Below are 8,586 nucleotides of genomic sequence, written 5' to 3' on the forward strand. Positions count from 1 at the left end.
GAGGGGCTTCCATGGGGGAGATGGTGATAGGGGTGATGAGTTGGCTTGGGAGGGGCTTCCATGGGGGAGATGGTGATAGGGGTGATGAGTTGGCTTGGGAGGGGCTTCCCTGGGGGAGATGGTGATAGGGGTGATGAGTTGGCTTGGGAGGGGCTTCCCTGGGGGAGGTGGTGATAGGGGTGATGAGTTGGCTTGGGAGGGGCTTCCCTGGGGGAGGTGGTGATAGGGGTGATGAGTTGGCTTGGGAGGGGCTTCCCTGGGGGAGGTGGCGATAGGGGTGATGAGTTGGCTTGGGAGGGGCTTCCCTGGGGGAGGTGGTGATAGGGGGTGATGAGTTGGCTTGGGAGGGGCTTCCCTGGGGGAGGTGGTTGATAGGGGTGATGAGTTGGCTTGGGAGGGGCTTCCCTGGGGGAGGTGGTTGATAGGGGTACAAAGTGTGGGCCATGGAAAGGGGGTTGATGGAAGGGGAATGTGTAGCAGTGAGACCCCTCACTCTTTATTATAACTTCCAGCCTTCAGTGGCTAACAGAGGTTACAGGGACATTACTGTGTATGGTTTACATTTGTCTTATGTTTTGCTGATGTTTTTAAATATTCATGTAAATCTGTTAGTAAAAAAACTGCAGCTTTTTCCACCCAAAAGAATTCATGTGGGGGGGTCTGTTTTTTAATAAAGGGGGAAGGTAGGAGGTGATGCTGTGATTGGATGAAACATAAACAAAAGGATTGACACAGTACAGTACAATAGATCTATAAATATATAGTCTTTCAATTTATTTTTATTTACTTCCATCATTTACTTCCACCAGCAGAACCTCATTAAGAGTTTATTGTAGGTTTATAAGGGCGTCCCATTGGTTGTTAAGTGACCCCGACATGTTTAGATCAATGTGCAGATTATACGGCGCATCATACACGCAACTCATTAACCCAAGCGAGATCCTGAGATATAACCCCTTCTAATCTCCGCTAATAGAGCAGCAATGTTAGTGATTAGGGGCTCATTGCATCCGCGGCCCTGCCCTGCGCCTCACACACGTCTGCAGAATGAGTGAAGCGCCAGTGTTCCGCACAAGGGAATCATTTAACCATGAAATAAACCCAATAGGGCTGTTCTGCCCCCAATAAGGGGTAATTATATCTTAGTTGGGATCAAGTACAGGTACTGTTTTATTATTACAGAGAAAAGGGAATCATTTAACCATTAAATAAACCCAATAGGGCTGTTCTGCCCCCAATAAGGGGTAATTATATCTTAGTTGGGATCAAGTACAGGTACTGTCTTATTATTACAGAGAAAAGGGAATCATTTAACCATTAAATAAACCCAATAGGGCTGTTCTGCCCCAATAAGGGGTAATTATATCTTAGTTGGGATCAAGTACAGGTACTGTTTTATTATTACAGAGAAAAGGGAATCATTTAACCATTAAATAAACCCAATAGGGCTGTTCTGTCCCCAATAAGGGGTAATTATATCTTAGTTGGGATCAAGTACAGGTACTGTTTTATTATTACAGAGAAAAGGGAATCATTTAACCATTAAATAAACCCAATAGGGCTGTTCTGCCCCAATAAGGGGTAATTATATCTTAGTTGGGATCAAGTACAGGTACTGTTTTATTATTACAGAGAAAAGGGAATCATTTAACCATTAAATAAACCCAATAGGGCTGTTCTGCCCCAATAAGGGGTAATTATATCTTAGTTGGGATCAAGTACAGGTACTGTTTTATTATTACAGAGAAAAGGGAATCATTTAACCATGAAATAAACCCAATAGGGCTGTTCTGCCCCCAATAAGGGGTAATTATATCTTAGTTGGGATCAAGTACAGGTACTGTTTTATTATTACAGAGAAAAGGGAATCATTTAACCATGAAATAAACCCAATAGGGCTGTTCTGCCCCCAATAAGGGGTAATTATATCTTAGTTGGGATCAAGTACAGGTACTGTTTTATTATTACAGAGAAAAGGGAATCATTTAACCATTAAATAAACCCAATAGGGCTGTTCTGCCCCAATAAGGGGTAATTATATCTTAGTTGGGATCAAGTACAGGTACTGTTTTATTATTACAGAGAAAAGGGAATCATTTAACCATGAAATAAACCCAATAGGGCTGTTCTGCCCCAATAAGGGGTAATTATATCTTAGTTGGGATCAAGTACAGGTACTGTTTTATTATTACAGAGAAAAAGGAATCATTTTCAAAAATTAGAATTATTTGCTTATAATGGAGTATATGGGAGACGGCCTTTCCGTAATTCAGAACTTTCTGGATAACGGGTTTCCGGATAACAGATCCCATACCTGTATTAGAATGTGATCCTCAAGGCAGACTGGTGTATAGTGGTACAATGTCTAGAGCTTTACAGAGTCAGGGATAATTGTATCCCTCTGGGCTAATTTACACTTATAGACAATATAACCTATAGCCCACAACCAATCACTGGCTTTTCAACTGAAGGAATGAAAGCAAAATGTGATTGAGTTGGGTTACTGCACTCAAATTGACTTCATTCCCCGTCTATGGGAAACATTTGGCTTGGGCTTCTATTACTTTATATAGGGAAAGACAAGACATAACCACCCTATTATAGTTCTAACCCAAGCTTTATTTTTCTTAGCTACAATCTCTATAGACGCGGCACAAGGGTTGGTTCCTACAGTATAGCCACAAGGACTTTGCATCTTTCATTACTTTACCACATCACCACAACATTAAGTTGACACTGCCAAACCTTCTCTATAGCCCATAGGGAGACTATGGAAACCAATAGACCACATATAATTTTACTTACACTTACAGTAGATTATTTAGACTCCTTATTCTTTAAGCTAAGGGTAACATTTATATAATGTTCTTCTCCTATGAGAATAGAAGGCACCATTATAGGGTTCTGGGGGGCAAAATTATCTCTCCGGGGTTACACAGAGTCTCTATTTGAGATCCGATGTCGTGGGAGGAGACTAACTTACTAACTGCCAACCTAGTGATGTGAGCCTGGCCTCTAGGCCTTTTACTAGAAAATTAAGCATCAATGTTCAATATTTCTGGAAAATATTTGTTTTCTGTGCCTGTGCTCAAGTGGCTTGAGAAAATTTGTTTCTAGAAAAGAAATAATCAAATGGCTGTTCCACGGGGAGGCAGTTCATAAAAAATGTAGAATGTAGAAGCACTGGATCCATTGGTACTTATGTTTTAATGAATCCTCTTTATTATTCTATACAGTGTCGCTAGCAGGGGCATTAGTTATTGCTGTAAAATAGGCAATTTTATGTTATAAGGGGATTTGTACTTTTTATTTAAACTGAACTGTACTGCCGGCTGAAAGCAAATCTGTATGGTGGCCATTCAAACTTCATTGACTGTTTATCCATAATCCACAGTGTTGGACCGGGCTAGCAGGATCTCCTCCTCCGGGCCGGCAGGGTCTCCTCCCCCGGGCCGGCAGGGTCTCCTCCCCCAGGCTAGCAGGGTCTCCTCCCCCAGGCTGGCAGGGTCTCCTCCCCCAGGCCGGCAGGGTGTCCTCCCCCAGGCTGGCAGGGTCTCCTCCCCCAGGCCAGCAGGGTCTCCTCCCCTAGGCCACAGAACTCCATACCCCTAAGGGGAGATGGGGTTGGGAGGTTGGCAATGGCCCCTGGGGGGGGGCGGGGGAAATACGGTTATTGCATCATGTTTTTGATGTGACTTATTTGACCAGACTGCAATATATTTGACATGACTGTGACTTTTTTCCTCATTTAGCCAATTTTTGCAGCCGTTTTGCAAAAAAATTTGCCAATGGTGAAATGCAGATTTCACAGGGAATCCATGTCTGGCAAAAACATTAGCTCATCACTGTTTTCAATGCGTTATCATCTAAAATATTTAACATACATTCTCTGTAGAACGATAGAGGACAAAGTCATATGACTTTGTCCTCTTTCGTTCCACATAGAATGTATATTTCAGACGATATTTCACAGTATATCTTGGTCTACAAACAGTTGTTGTTGATCTAAGAACCACCGGTATCAACGTTATTGAGAGTGAATACAAATGTGAAAGACCTTCCCTTCATTTAGAGAAACACAATTTATTATTGGAAGAGTCCAAAATGGCGGTCTTATTTGGCACTGAGTGGGGCACCTACATCTGCCACATACGGTAACAATACCAACCCCAAACATGTGTGTACCAAAGAGAAACGTTATCGCTAATCATTTGTTGTGTTTGATCATATTTGAACCACAGAATCCACAAAACGAGGTTGAGTTTATTTAGTTCATGGAAGCCATGATTTATTTTAACATCACATAAAACAGGAGGTTACAGATTAGACGTCTTTTCAGATAAACATCGTGCAGTGCGTCGGTCTTTGCAAAGTTCAGTTCTAAATGATGAATGTCTGCTTATGGGCTATAAATAGAGGGGGGTTCTGTACATGCATCCTATATTTTATTAGTTCCTGATAAATCATTCTATATTTTTTGATTGTTATTCTAGGGCAACAGGTGGGTACTAGGAGACATCATTCTGCTTTTTCTTTTGGAATTTTCTGAACTGGGACTGTATTGCCACTGCTGCGCGCTCTGTCTCTGGGGCTTCCATGTCGATATCAAAGTCTTCCTGGACTTTCTTCTGGTCATCTGTAGGAACATGAACGTCAGATATTATTTGCAATGTAAATATATGTATAGGGAGGGTGTTTATGTATGGTAGGGTATCTTACATTTTGTACTGTAGGTGGTGGTGGAGGGTTTGGGCAGATGTTGGGTGAGTCAGTGGGGTGGGGAGATGATCGACTATTGAAAGCACTAAGCCCAGGTGGAAGGATTGAGCAGTGAAAGGGGAAACACAGTAAAATTGGGGTAGTTATGGGCTTTTAGAGAAACCAATGGGATGGGAAGACAAGTATCGTGGTAAGCTTGGTAGAGAGTGTTGTGGTAGGGCAGGGATCCCCAACCTTTTATACCTGTGAGCCACATTTAAATGGAAAAAGTGTTGGGGAGCAACACAAGCATGAAAAAGATTCATGGGGTGCAAATAAGAGCTATAATTGGCTACTTAATAGCCCCTATGAGGACTGGCAGCCTACAGAAGTCTCAGTTTGGCTATACACTTGGTTTTTATGCAGCCAAAACTTGCCTCCTTACCAGAAATTCAAAAATAAGCCCCTGCTTTGAGGCCACTGGGAGCAACATCCAAGGGGTTGGGGAGCAACATGTTACTCCTGAGCCACTGGTTGGGGAACACTGTGGTAGGGGATAGGGCAGACATAGGGAAAACCTAGTAAAGAAGAGAGTGGGCAGTGGGCGGGTAGGCGTATTAGGCTGGGGGATTATTGAGCAAGCAGCAGGTTGGACAGTGTGTTGAGGTTGGGAAGAGGAACCATATAGTTAGTGGGTAAGTACTTGGTGGGGGAGCAGTGAGGTGGCAGAGGGATCAGGCAGTTGGAAAGAAAGTGTTGTGGGTAAGAAGCCAAGGAAGAAGGGAAATGTGGTGGCCCAGTGGCCATCATACTGGGCAGTAAGTGATGGTTAGATATCAGGAGAAGGTTCACTGTCTGAACCTGTTTGAACCTGTCTGTTTCTGGGAAATACAGATGGGTTTGTAGGCCACAAAGAGGATACCTGGGGGACCAGCTAAAGAAAATGGGTGGCATGGAGATGAAGGAGGAGGTTGATTTGTGGATGTTGTGTTTGATTGTTATGTGTTGTTGTGTGATTCTTGGTAAGGAGTTGGATTGTGTATGGCTCATTTTTATGCCACAATCTTATGGCTAAACATTCACATACAACCAGTTATATTCATACGTGTAATTATACACAGGTACCAAGGCATTATAAGACTTTTATAAATACGTTCCTGAAATATACTTTACAGCCAGGTTTTACCCAGTCTGCACTGCAAATACACTGAATTGAGACATAAAAGCCACAGCATTGCTATTTCCGTATGTTCCATACAGTCTTTTACACAAAAATCGTTCAACATTTTATGGCCGCACAGCAATGAATCGCCTTTCCCTCAGTGTATTAAACCACAAAATGGTGCCGGGCAGAAGGAAAGACAATGAATCGATACAGGAGACAAAGCAGACGAAGGGCAAGTCAAAGGCCTGTCATTATCTGGAGAAATAATTCAGCTTTGAGAAGGTATAAACTCGATGAAAATGATTTTACATTTGAGCTTCATTTTACTCTCGACAAACTGGGAACCGTCAGTCTGTTCTGAACAAACGTAAGGAAATAAAGACTATTTTAGGAATAAATACTGGGTCCTAGGTTTTATTTCCACCGGGGCTCTATCTGCATTGGGTTTGTATGTTCTACCCGTGTTCTATCCATGGGATTCCTCAAGTTTCCTCCCACACTCCAAACCCATACAGGCAGGTTAATTGGCTCCTGATGGAACTGACCCGACTGTGTGTGAATGGGATAGGGACGTTGGAAGCTCCACTGGGCCAGGGCCTGATGTATGATCTCTGTAGGCTTCCGTGGAATAAATCAGTGTATAAATAAAGGATAACAAAACTCTGCTTTTCTTTCCATCTTCTCACAATTCATATGTTATTAGTTACAAACTGCCTCCTAGCAATGTGACTCAGTGGACCCAGGTCTAAATGAAGAGCGACAAGGCAAGAAATCAAATCCAGTCTCTCATCCCCTCAGGGGTCACTTTGTAAAGCTCATCCCATACATTACTAAATTCAGGGAGACTTTTACCTGCAGAATGCCAGCAGTTTAAGCGAGGACACTAACGGGATGATGATGATGCGATGTTAGCGCTGTGAACCCCCTTGGATCGGTATAACCATGTCCCGTGGCATGCAGTTGATGGGTATGAGCATGTAATTAAAGTATGGCTACTAGTGATGTGCAAATTTTTTCGGCAGTCATGGATTCGCAGCGAATTGTTTTGCGAAACTTCCGTGAAAATTTGCCGCAAAAAAATTCATCGCGTGGGTGACAAAAAAATAGACGCGGGTGACAAAATAATAGACGTGGGTGACAAAATAATAGACGCGGCGAAAAAAAAAATAGACACGAGCGACAAAAATATAGACGCGGGCGACACAAAAATAGACACGGGGCGACAAAATAATAGACGCAGGCAACAAAAATTAGACACGGGCAACAAAATAATAGACGCAGGTGACAAAAAATAGACACAGGCAACAAAATAATAGACCCGTGTGACAAAAAATAGATGCGGGCGACACAAAAATAGACGCAGGCGACAAAATAATAGACGCAGGCGACAAAAAATAGACGCAGGTGACAAAATAATAGACGCGGGAGACAAAAAATAGATGCAGGCGACAAAAAAATAGACGCGAGCGACAAAAAAAAACGTTTTCGCGAATTTTTTGCCGTTTCGCTAATTTTATGGCAAAGCAAAATGTGACAGATTCGCTCATCACTAATGGCTACCCTTTTCACAGAATTGGACTGGTGAAACTGGGGCCCATTGGGTACCTGTCTCAAGACCCAGCACCCAACCACCTAAGGGACCACCAATTAGCCACCGTCATTCCACTCTGCTGAGCTACTCGCTTTGCTGTTAAAAATTAAAGATGTGGAAGGCACGGCCATCATTAATTTTTAACAGGGAAGTAATTAGCACAGTGATGTGGGAAGCAGTGGTGGTCGGTGGCGGCTAGCTTGTTGGCAGTGACAGGACCCAACAGGGTTGGGACCCACCGGGGTCTTTTCTCCCATCCCATTGGACCAATTTGACCCTCTTTTTCACATTTACAGTAAAATACAACATGCTTGTTGGCCAAGGTGTGAGCCATAGAAACAAGTTTATCTCCAAAAATCTCCATTGTTGTCAACGGCAAGACTTGAAAATGAAATAATGACAAAATGATAGACAAAGACATGGCTTTTGGGCCAATTCCAGCCAACTTAAGGGTCGTTGGGAAAGGGTAAAGCCAACGAGTAGCATAGACGTCATCCAATTGATCTCCAAATGATTATAACTTGGCCAATATTAATTCTTTCCCCCCGATCTTTACTTTGATTAAGTTGCGGTTTGTATCTTCTTACTGAACTAAAAATAATATTTTTCAAATCAAAAGAGACTTTTCATATATTTAAAAACACGCACATTACAGAAGTAGAAACTCTTATTTCTATGCCATTTGCAATAACGTCAGCCGACTGCAATATGTCTCTGCCGTGAAATGATAAACGAGCCGTACAGAAGGGCATAGGAATATTATACAAAATCATACAATAATAATGACCAAGAGACAAAATCTTTACCAAAGAAACATTTCTTACAGTGCGGTATGAGATCCATCGATTTGTTCCTAGGGACTGACAATTGGTTTTAATTCCATCATTTTATTTACAAGTTCATTATCGCGCCGAGTGCATGGCGCTCGGGGGAATTCGTTTGTGGAACGGCGCAGAATAACCCATTAGCTGGGAGAGCTCTCATTTGCTGAACACTGAAGGGTAACTTCTTATGCTGTTACCGTGCAATTCATTCTCACGGTGCATTTTGGTTTCAGCGCAAAGAATATCCAGAACAGAAATATGGTACAACATTGTAGCGATGAGTAACCTGTAAATAAAGCTTTAGCAAC

Source organism: Xenopus tropicalis, chromosome 2 (assembly GCF_000004195.4).
Source record: "Xenopus tropicalis strain Nigerian chromosome 2, UCB_Xtro_10.0, whole genome shotgun sequence".
NCBI lineage: Eukaryota > Metazoa > Chordata > Amphibia > Anura > Pipidae > Xenopus > Xenopus tropicalis.